The sequence below is a fragment of the Pelodiscus sinensis genome, chromosome 1 (assembly GCF_049634645.1).
Source record: "Pelodiscus sinensis isolate JC-2024 chromosome 1, ASM4963464v1, whole genome shotgun sequence".
In the NCBI taxonomy this organism is placed as follows: Eukaryota; Metazoa; Chordata; order Testudines; family Trionychidae; genus Pelodiscus; species Pelodiscus sinensis.
Window position 1 is genome coordinate 281,043,424 of NC_134711.1, and position 12,042 is coordinate 281,055,465.

Genomic DNA, 12,042 nt, shown 5'->3' on the forward strand with positions numbered 1-12,042 from the left:
CAGCCAAGCTATTTTAACATTTAAAAATAATAAGATAGTAGTAACTTGCTACCAGCTGGTTAATTACAGGGAAAAACAAACAAAACTCGATATGTTATTTTCCATCACTGCATCTAGTTTATAACTATGACTGTTGGTGATTAAACTTTGGCATAAGTTGAATCACTGAACACTAACCAACACCTACTTCCAGTGAGGAACAGTATTCAGAAAGTGTTATTTAGTTATTACCTATTTTATAATGGAAAATGAACCCATGTAATCAAAGAAGATATGTAACGGACTGATGAGATCTCCCACCCCCAAGATACCGACAGTGTATATGGTGGCTGAAATGTATACCTTGGCTGTGTCTACACTGGCAAGTTATTCCGGAAAATCAGCCACTTTTCCGGAAAAACTTGCCATCTGTCTACACTGGCCGCTTGAATTTCTGGAAAAGCACTGACGATCTAATGTAAAATCATCAGTGCTTTTCTGGAAAAACTATGCTGCTCCCGTTCGGGCAAAAATCTTTTTCCGGAAAACTGTTCTGGAAAAGGGCCAGTGTAGACAGCACAGTAGTGTTTTCCGCAAAAAAGCCCAGATCACGAAAATGACGATCGGGGCTTTTTTGCGGAAAAGCTTATCTAGATTGGCCAAGGACACTTTTCCGGAAAAAGTGCTTTTCCAGAAAAGCGTCCTGCCAATCTAGACGCGCTTTTCCGAAAATGCTTTTTTCCGTTAAAAGCATTTCTGGAAAATCATGCCAGGGTAGACGTAGCCCTTGAGTTTGCTTTTGCCAGCATACTGATCACATATCAGAATAGACAAACAACAGTTTTAAAATGGTGAAAATTGAGGCAAATGGATGAATGGTGATGGTTTCTTGCAGCTTTTTATATATATATATAAATACAGGGCTCAACAAACCACTATTTCTACTTGAGTAGATTTCAGCCAGTCGCTCTGTGTGCCCCGTTCACCAGCGCTGCGTTCATGCGCGGTGCAGGGCTGGCGAGTAGCCCTGTTTATATATATATATATATATATATATATATATATATATATATATATATATATATATAAAGCCTGCCCATCAAAGCTATGGCATATATAATCTCTGTCCATTACAGTAGTGAGTGGAGTATGTCATCTGGCTGGCTACTGAGCACATAGTTCCTAATTTTTCCCCTTTGTTATTGGATAGAAGGTTAAATGGTGATGGTACATGTAACGATCAACTAATCTGAGGAAATGACTTGGAAGTTTTTCTGCATTATTGTTACTCAACCAGTCTTCATACAAAGAAAAAAACCATAGAAACAAACCTCCAGGGTACTTAGTTACATAAACTTATAAAAAATCTATTATTTTAAATACCTTTATGCTTATTTCTCACGCATATTTACATTCATCCATTCACTGAGCCTTTACCATGTCTACAAACATTGTGTACAATCCAACTTAACCCACCCTTGAAAATTTAAGGTCTGTGACATTTGGATTTAGATTCTAGATACAGAGTCAACATGGCAGAGTCAACATTAGATCAAAAACTTGCAAACTGACAGGTCTGAAATTGTAATTGTAAATTGACAAGTGGATATGTTTCTAGTGGGGTATCACTGAAACTGATTCTTTTCCTTGCATTCCTTAATCAATGTTCTGGATGGAAAAAACATAAAACCATTACTGAGAAATTTGAAGGTGACACACAGATTTGTGGAGTGGTTTAAAAAAAGGGAACAGATCATTTATACAGCTTATTGGGGACAAGCAATGGTATGTATTTCAATATGGCCTGTTGTAAAGTTGTATATCTGGATACAAATAATATGGGCCACACTTTCAGGATACATTATCCTGCATACAGACATTACATTATCCCTGGGGAGCAACAACTCTGGAAATGGTCATGACATATGTAACTCCATGAGCTCCCTGTGTGAGGCTGTGAATAAAATGATCCATGGAATCACAACACGATCTATGGATGTATACATGGGGATATCATAATAAGTTCCAACAGCTGGAAGTTGAAGCCATGAAATTTCTGAAAAGAAATAAGATGGAAATTTTAAAGAAGGAATAATAACATAATAAATAATGTTTGGAAACCTTACCCAGGGTTGTGACATATTTGCAATCAAATACAAGATATAAGATACTCCCTAGTTCAATTGTAGCTACCAGACTTGAATCAGGAATTAATTCAAGGAAGTCCCATGGCCAGTTTTATGCAGGAAGTAAGACTCCTTGATGATCACAATGGTCCCTTCCTGCCTTAAATGGTGGTAGAGTTCTTCTAGATGATGGTTCCTTCTCCCGTCCTAGACTGCCCCAGCACAAAAGCCTCTTCTCTTACATTAAAATAGCTTGAGCTACCAGATTTCAGTTGCACTGTGATCCTGTGTGCAGAGCCAGGCCTAGCACTATGGGACGAAAGCCACTGCTGCGGAACGAGTGCAAGGCAAGCTCAACTCTTGCCCCTCCCCCCATCTGCATCAGGAGAGATGTCACAACCCATGCTACCACAGATTATGGGTGGCCCCCTCGACTACAGTGTAGTTCACTCTTTATATCTGGATTCTTCCTCTGCTCTGCCCCAATACAAAGCAGATATGGATAAAATATACTTTCATAGGATGGACTCTACAATGTACTAGGCTGACTAGTTCATGGGGAAAATTATGCTCCCATTAGAGTCAATCATAAAATTCCACATGAGTGCACAGTTCTCTTCTTGAGTGCAGCATTAAATATATGCCCAAATACCACTATGTACATAGTAGAGATTCTCCTTTAGTTCGAGTGATAAGCATGATAAGTGCTTCTGTTTATGCAGTCACTGTTCTGTATATGTGATGACAGTTGTGTGTGTATGTGGCTAATGAGAGAGAAATATTTTTAAACCTCATTATTAACTATTTGTATTATGGTAGTGCCCAGAGGTCCCAACTGGAACTGATGGGCATTGTGCTGTGCATAGTACAGATAAAGCAATCCTGTTAGGATAAGAAATTCACAATTAAGGAACCAAACAACATTAATTCTACCCCACTTTGACATAATGATGGGGAATATATGAAAAGAATTGAATGTGTCTTTAAAATCAGTTTAATCTGGGAACACAAATGCTAGAATATCTTAATTGTAACTCTATCGTCACTGTATGACATCATTACAGACTCAGAGTTAAAGTTGTTCGAATATCTTAACTGTAAATTTCCTACATTAACTATGACTTTCCTTTGATTTATTACTCTCAGTTTTGGGGTAATTAAGTTACTGATTCATACTCTGAACCTTAACTTCATTTGAATGTAGATTATCTGGGGATTAATGTTATATACAACTAATGCCCATAGATCCTAACTGAGACCAAGGCAACATTTTACAAAATATAGTAAGAGACAGTCTTTCCCCTAAAGAATTATAGTCTATCAAACTATATATATATATATATATATATATATATATATATATATATATATATATATATATATTCACCTATACTCCTGTATAGGGAGATTTTGACAAACAAGTAAAAGGCCAGGGACTACTACCAATAGTGAAATATTGATTATAATAATTGTTACTAATAGCTGCTAAAATTATCAGGCCTTTTTGTAGGCCTGTGCAGTTTAGCATGACTAAACCAAAGGAGCAGGGGCTTTGGATGACCACAAAGAAAGCCTCTTGCTTAACCTTTGCGTGTTCCGGTACCCCTGCCTGATGAAATCTCTGTTGGATGTGCAGAGGTCTGTGTTTTAGGAGAAAAACAAGACACTTATTTATATTTGCCACTGATATGTGACTGTTAGGGTCTCCAGATAGGCAGATTTTGGAGGAACACACCTGGCTAATTAGTAATCTGCAGAAAGCTCTTCCTTTGCTTTTGAAACTGCTTAACTATCAAGATTTCTTGATTTGACCTGTTATTGTCTACTAAAGTGAATAAATAAGCAGGGAGAAGTTTGGACTCTTGAGGAGCTCTTCATGAACATAGTTTGGGTTTCCCAATGACAACTGAAAGACGGGCCAAACAGAAGGTTCCTGCTGTACCACTTGAGAGCCACAACAAACTTTGGTGATGATTGAGGGTTGGGGCATTTTATGAACCTGTTGCAGATGTGTGTAATGATTGAGACTAAGTAAAGTTAGCTTTAAAGCAGGGGTGGGGAGCCTCCAGCCCACACATATGATTTGCCAAGGTTAAACACTGGTGGGCTGCTAGATGTTTTGTTAACTTGACAGTCTGCCGGTATGGCCACTCGCAGTTCCCATTGGCTGTCATTTATCCTCCCTGGCCAATGGGAGCTGCTCCCACAGCTCCCATTGACCAGGAATGGTGAACCTCAGCTTCCGGGACCTGAAGGGTTCCAAGCCTGCAGATGCTCAGGTAAACATACCATCTAGCTGCCTGCTAATCGCTAATCCTGATAAACTACATTTGGCAAGCATGCCAGAGATTTTCCACCTCTTCTTTAAAGTGAGAGCATTCTTGTATCACTTGTGCCTACTATCTATTGATCGGATGACTCCATCTCTATTGAGTTGTCTCCTGATACTATCTTACACAGTGTAAAGTTACCACGAGCTTTGGGTTGAACAAACCATGGATATCACTCCCACCAACTGAGGTACAGAGACATGAAAGTGACTTGTTTAAGGTTCCAGAATAAGTGAGTGATAAAGCCAAAAACAGAAATCTCATTTCCTGAGTTCTAGTCTACTGCCCTACCAACTCAACATGCTGTATGTCATTTTTTTTCATGTTGTTTCTACTTTCATTTCTGGAGACATGCAGTAAGATTTTTTAAAAAATAGGCACAAAAACTCAAGTCGTAAAACTGTAATCAAACCTGATTAGTTAGCTGAGTGCCAACTACTTTACATGGTAACAACCATATAATGGGAGAGCAATTATGTGATTAGGTTTTTCTTCTAAGCTAAAGAGTTATCAAGAGATCTAAAACTATGGATTATGTAGTAATTATTACTGGAGTAATTCAGCATCTTTATATAGTCTCACAGAGTGACATTAATTACATTACTATGTATTTATTTTTATAGTTATATAATATTAAAGATTATACTTTTTTTAGATTCCCAATCTAAAACTTTCAGTGCTTCTGTTTTTACCATTTTCTTTCTTATATGTGATAATAATGGACAAAACCTGAAATCCTTTCTCAGGTCTTATCTTTTGTTTTGGCAAAATGATCACTGGCTTTTGTGAATGTTTTGTGGACTGGGGGAAAAGGGGAAGGAGGACCAAACCTGAATATAGACTGCAGGATTCAGCAATATAAAAATGATTAGCTTTTATTTTTATTCATTGTGTAAGTTCTTTGTGGTTCTCTTCAAAAGCTGGATGAAAATAGATGTTTGAACAAGAAAATGTTACAAAAATATAGGGCTGGGTTGTTAAAAACAAGCTTAGCTCTAATGTCAATACCTAAATGAAGTTTGGCTTTCAAAAATTGTCACTTCTTTCACATATCTAAGTGGGAGCTAAGTTCTTTTCAAAAGCTAGCCACTTGTTTACATGTCTAAATGGGAACTGTTGGGTTCTCAGCTTTTTACAAAATATAGCTGAGAGTGTACATTTATTTAAAAGGCCCAAATATTTTGCCTCATTTCTGATCAAGAGTGATCTCAAGAAAACCACTTTTCCCCTTTGTGTTTAGTGCCAAATGAAAACGCCAACTGGTGTTCACTCAATGGATGATACATTAGGTTGAAAGTTCCCTGGAGTTCTGAATTCAAACTTCAACTTCCTTATTTTATAAATAGCAGAAGATTGCTCTTTTGGGTCAATATGGGAATGAATCCAGTACAGTAAAGTACTAGTCATAATACATCATTCTACTTTCATTCCCATTCTATGCCATCAAAATTGTTGACATTCAGAGTTTCATTAGAAAATACTGAGCAAACACTCATGAATTTTATTGACAGAATGGGAAAGCAATTTATCCTTTAGCAATGCAGTAGTAGCACATCACAGACTCAAGTAGAAAACCACTCAATTTTTATGGAAAGTATGCTTTAGTCTTATGTAAATACACTCCATGAAATGTAAAATAGCTATGATATTGAGTAGTAACTTTTTTTTGAACCAGCAAAACAAAATAATATCACAATTTTTAAATAGCATGTCAGTTTCAAGGCCACGAGTAACCACAGTCTAATTAAAAAATAAATACAATGACAAGATTCATAGATTTTATGGCCAGACAGAATCATTATGATCATCTAGTATGATCTCCTCTGTAAAAGAAACTTAAGAATTTTACCCACTAAATAAAATCCTAGGGCAAAATGACGTAAACCAGCAAAGCCGAATGACTTCAATGGAGCTACAACTACCTTAGGTCTTGTCTATCACTTTGATCAGTCCATCAGCCTTCACAGACAATGTGCTGATCACAGCACACTCATGTTGTTCTAAGCATCCACTGGACATTCAATCTACATAGCACATGGCAGCTGCAAACTCCCAAGTTTGAGTGATCCGCCTCGCTGTACATCTAGACTACAAGCCTCTTTCACGACAAGCTTTTTCAAAAGAGCTCTTTCAAAAATGCCTCTTTGGAAAGATATTGTCTAGACAGCCACAAGGGTTTCAAACCAGTGATCCACTTTTTCAAAAGAGAGCATCCAGGCAATCTGGACACTCTCTTTCGAAAAAGCCCTGTTTGCATTCAAGAATGCCTTTTTTTTTCAAAAGAGCTCTTTCGAAAAAAGGAGTTCTTCCTGGTAAAAATAGGTTTACCAATTTAAAAAAAAACACATGTTTTTTCGATTTAATTTTGAAAGAACACGAAGGCAGTCTAGATGCAGGTGAAGTTTTTTCGAAAAAAGGCCTCTCAATAGTTTAGACACACCCCCAATGAGCAGGGATGACAGGCTCATGCACCACACCAATGTGGAACTTGCATTTTTAATCATTTTTAGGTTGATTTCAATTTTCATCTATCAGAATTTTGTAGATATAGTACCAGAGTTAAAAGGTATATGAGCTGAGTATGTTGATGACAACAAATATATGTGCGAACTCTTATTATCCTACATCCTTCCAGCATCAGGTCAGAAGTTCCATATGCCTGTAATGCAATGTTTCCTTCACAACCATTATTCTGAAGATTTCTGTCCTTAATGTATGATTCAGTGGCTGGAGATTTGATAATGACATCCATCCTTGCTTTTTGGAGATGAATGCTTTAAGGCAGACTGAGGAATATTTTTCTTTTGATCAGAACATTTAAGATTTTTTTCCTGAGGAGAAAAGGTTGTTATAAATAAGCTAAAGGTATTAGACTTATAGAAATGTACTCCACATCTGAGACATATAGTACAGACGCATGTACAAGTCTTCTCAGACAGCTACATAGCGATATAATATCCATTTTGGATAGAGAGATAAGGTCACTCTGACAGAGTTTGAATATTGTTTAAGGGGAAAGTAATCAGCTTGTCAGTAAACCGCATTTCAGAAAAGGAGGGCGATAGTGGTACATGCCATTATCTAGAAAGAAGTGTCATGGTGAGGAGGTGTATTTATTCTATATAGGATTTGGGGCATATCAGAGTGGGATATATTTGTTTTAGGACAATACCAAAGTACAGACTATGTCATCTGATTCCCATGCCTTAAACCAATGACAGGGAATTGAGGAAGATTTATTGTCTTTGTGTTTGTCTCATCTTCTGTCATCCTCTGTCCATAGTGGAGCTATGAAATCACCAAGCACGTTGCTAATTTTATCTTGGTAGCCAAGCAAACCATAATTCCAGTTCCTGGTTTGCCCTGTTCATAGGTTTTTCAGCATGGCTCCAGATGTAATTAACTGACAGGAAAAGGGAAATGACAGAAAGAAGGTGAAAGGGCTGAACAGATAGGGCATGTGTACACTAGGAAATAATTTCAAAATAAGTAAATTCAAAATAATAACTCCTGAAATAACAACATTGAAATAATGTGTACCTGCTACGGGGAACATCAAAATTGCTCAGAATTATTTTGAAATAGTGCATCCACACTTATGGAGTCTACCTCAGACTTAGAGCCCTTGGAAGCACTCCAGGGAGAACACCAGGAGGGTGGACACTTCCGGTGGCTGCTTGGTCAGGCAAGCTGAGACATGTGCTTTCAGGGGCTCCTCCCTATGGCTCCATCTTAGATGCCACTTCTCCACTGCCTTCCCCATCTCAGGACAAAAAATGGATGCAGTGTTCTCTAATTGCCCTTGTGGATGCCACAGCACTCAAAGCAAGGAGCCAGAGCTCCTGCAAAGCAGTTTCAGGCTCATGTGCCTTGTGATGCTTCTCATGGCATAGCACTTCCACACTACCCACATGCTGCACTAACAGGACAAGGATCAGCCCAGACTGCAGGCCTTCATCACCCAGAACCTGGTGCTTCTGCTACTGCAAATATCCCTCATTCCCCTGGACACCATTGAACGTCGCTTCTGATGGCAGACCAGTTCAGACTAGTGGGACCATATCATCCTGCAGATATGGGAAAACCAGCAGCATTGGCTCCAGAACTTCTGCATGTGGAAGGCAACCTTCATGGAGTTCTGCGATGGCTCACCCCTTTCCTCAAGTGAAAGGACAGCCCGACTGAGATCTGCCATTCCCATGCAGAAGAGTCTCACCATTGCTATGTGGAGGCTCGTCATGCTGGACAGCTACCGCTTGTTGGGAACCAGTTCGGCATGGGAAAATCCACAGTTGGGGCCAGGCTCATACAAATAGCGGACACCATCAATCACATGTTGCCCATGGTTGGGGGGTTGGCATTTTGGGCAACGGGCACCACTATGGATGGTTTTGCCACCATGGGCTTCCCCAACTGCCAGGGGAGCATAAAGGGCACTCACATCCCCAACCTGGCCCCCGACCACCATGCCTCAGACTACATCAACAGAAAGGGGTACTTCTCCATGGTGGAGTAGGCCTTATGGATCATAACGGATGCTTCACTGACATCAACATTGGCTGGTTGAGGAAGGCGCATTGCACCCACATCTTCCAGAACTCCTGCTTGTTCTGAAAAATTCATGCTGGCACCTTTTTCCCTACCTGCCGCATCAGAGTCGGGGAGGAGGACATGCCCATCATCATCCTGGGTGATGCATCCGACCCCTCACTTCCCTGGCTCATGAAACCCTATGCGAGCAGCCTGGACCCCACCATGGGGAACTTCAGTGCTAGGCTCAGCAGGTGCTGCATAGATGTCAAATGTGTGTTCAGCCATTTAAAGGGGAGACTTCCCTGCCAAGGTGGGAGGCAGAGGCTGAATGGCTGGCCATGGCATTCGAGCAGCTAGACAGCAGTGCCATTTAGAGAGCACATCAAGGGGCTGTGCTCATCAGGAACTCCTTGAGAGAGAGTTTCATCCAAGGCCAGCTGTGAGACACTTCACTGTGCCTCTCCACAAGGAGCCCTGCATTACCTCTGTCTGTCTTTCCTCCTTCCCAGCCCCTTCTCTCCCTTTTCACCTTTCCCTCTTACCTGCAAAACTGGACTGTTTATTGGGGGTATATACAACAGGGGAGCGACTGGGGAAAAAAGCTAGAAGGAGGGAGGGGAGAGCTATGCATATGGTGTGAGAGATGGGGGTATTCACTAACCTCGCAGCTAGCTCAGTTGTGAAGAAAAGTTACCACGGTAGTTATACCAGGAGACACTGTGTATGAAGCCTAGCCCTAATCTCTGACCCAACACTGAAGGATTCAGTTCAAATGATGGTGATGTACTTCAAACAAGGCCATATGTTGCCAAGACAGCGGGCACTTTCCTGCAATGGCACGGAAGTCCCAGGAGAGCCTCTATGCCCCCATGGCCTGGGGACAAGCTAGCATGGGAAGGTGCCAGCCAGGCCAGGAGCCTGTGGCTGGAAGGAGGCGGAGGACGGAGCATCTTGGCTTCCCTCTGTGTCCCACACACACCAGGTCCAGCACTGGTGGTGTCCCGCAGAGAGAGAACTTCTATCTCTGCCCAGTGGAGGGTGAGGGGGTTGCATGAGGTGTGTGCAAGCGGCAGAGGCTGCTTGACAAAAAGAGTGCTACTGAGTTTCCCTCCTCTTCCTCCCTTTGGTAGGTTCCCATGTGTGGGATCAATGTCCTAATCACTGCACTTGATGGGAAGCAGATGCTGCCTAACTGTGGGCATGACCCTGTGCCATGTGCAGCACTACTGTGTGGTTCCATGACTCTAGCATATTTAGTGGTGGCTTGATGTGGAAAAGTTCCACACCACAGAGGCTGGAGTAAGGCAGGCCTGTGCAAGAACCTTGTGAGAAGGATTGAGAGTTCCTGTGTGAGAGTATCATGCAGCTGAGTGCTCTGGACTGGCATTCCATGTGCACCCACACACACAGGCTGTTGTGAGGCCCCCAAGACAAGTAGGCTGAGCAAGGATGATGCAGCCCTTCACAGTCCATTGGCTGCCCCCTTATGTATCTAGGGAAAGTTATAGAACTCATATGAAGTGCCTTCCCAGGAATTGTCCCAGGCCTGGGACACATCCTGGGGGTGAGGGGGATTGGCTCCATGGTGAGGAGCTCATCCTGACTGATAGACATGGTGTTCTAGCTGGCCTCTTCCTCTTTCTCCTACTTCTTGGAGGGGCATGTTATGGCCAGACTCAATGAAAATTAAGGGGGAGGTGACTGGCTGCCCTCCCAGTATTTCATACAGCTGGTTGTAATAGCTGTATATGTGCACTGCTGCCCTGGTCTGTCCACTCTGCTCCCTGGCTTTGTGACAGATCTGCCAGAGCTCCTTAATCTTCATCCAGAACTCAGAGAGTACTGGCATGGCCAGGTGGGTGATTATCTAGCTGTAGACATCGGCATTCCTTTTTCTGATATGGAGATACTGGAGGTTGGTCTCTTCTCCCCACACCTCGATGTGGTCCAGGATCTCCACACCAAGCATTAGGATCAAATATTGTTTTTTTTCCCCACAGATTACAGAATGTCTAGATAGAAATGACCTATTGCATCCTTGTTTGTTTGTTTGTTTGTTTGATTTTACAGGGAGAATGGAGAATTCTGTTTGTGATCCATCAGTCAAAAACCTTTGATTTTCATCTGTGGTTTCTCGTCATATTGTATAAATCTTTCACCTTCTACTAAAGATTTCCTTGGTGTGTTACTTCAGAATGTCTGAACTGGCATCGATTAAAGTTTCAGAACCTTTATTAGAGGTTTTAAATTTTAAAACCTCATGATTTTAAATTTTATGGACAGGAGAGATAAATCTCAGATTTCATGTGTATCTTCTCCATTCCATGCAGCAGGAATGGGAAACCTATGGCTTGTGGGCCAGATTTGGCCCCAGCTTAATTTCATCTTACTAATGTCCAGGAACCCCGTCTAGTAAAATGAAGACCTGAAGCATAATCCCATGAATCTTAAAGCCTAGGCCATAGTGGTGAAGACGTTGCTAATATAAAGGAAAGTGAAGCTGTGAGCAAGAGGCAGGCCCTGTTAACAGAATCTGGCATGAACAGGGTTAATGGTGTAAAACAGTAAATGGCATTAGACACAGGATTGAAGCACATTCAAAAGGGGTTGTGACAGAACATATGGGCTACATCTAGACTGGCATGATTTTCCGCAAATGCTTTTAATGGAAAAGTTTTTCCGTTAAAAGCATTTGCGGAAAAGAGCATCTAGATTGGCACAGATGCTTTTCTGCAAAAGCACTTTTTGCAGAAAAGTGTCTGTGCCAATCTAGATGCGGTTTTGCGCAAGAAATCCCCAATCACCATTTTCGCCATCGGGGCTTTTTTGCACAAAAGAGGTTTTAGCTGTTTACACTGGCCCTCTTGTGCAAAAACATTTCTGGAAAAGGGCTTTTGCCCAAACGGGAAAGTCAAAGCATTTGCGCAAGAAGCACTGATTTCAGACAGTAGAATGTCAGTGCTTTTGTGCAAAATCAAGCAGCCAGTGTAGACAGCTGGCAAGTTTTTGCGCAAAAGCAATTGCTTTTGCGAAAAAACTTGCCAGTCTAGATGCAGCCATGGTGAAGAAACATC

The 12,042-nt window shown here is 41.2% G+C and overlaps 1 pseudogene; it reads left to right on the top strand.

Moving 5' to 3' along the window:
• Positions 1 to 11,089: 11,089 nt before the first annotated feature.
• Positions 11,090 to 11,211, top strand: LOC112545170 (U5 spliceosomal RNA; annotated as a pseudogene).
• The last annotated feature ends 831 nt before the right edge of the window (positions 11,212 to 12,042 follow it).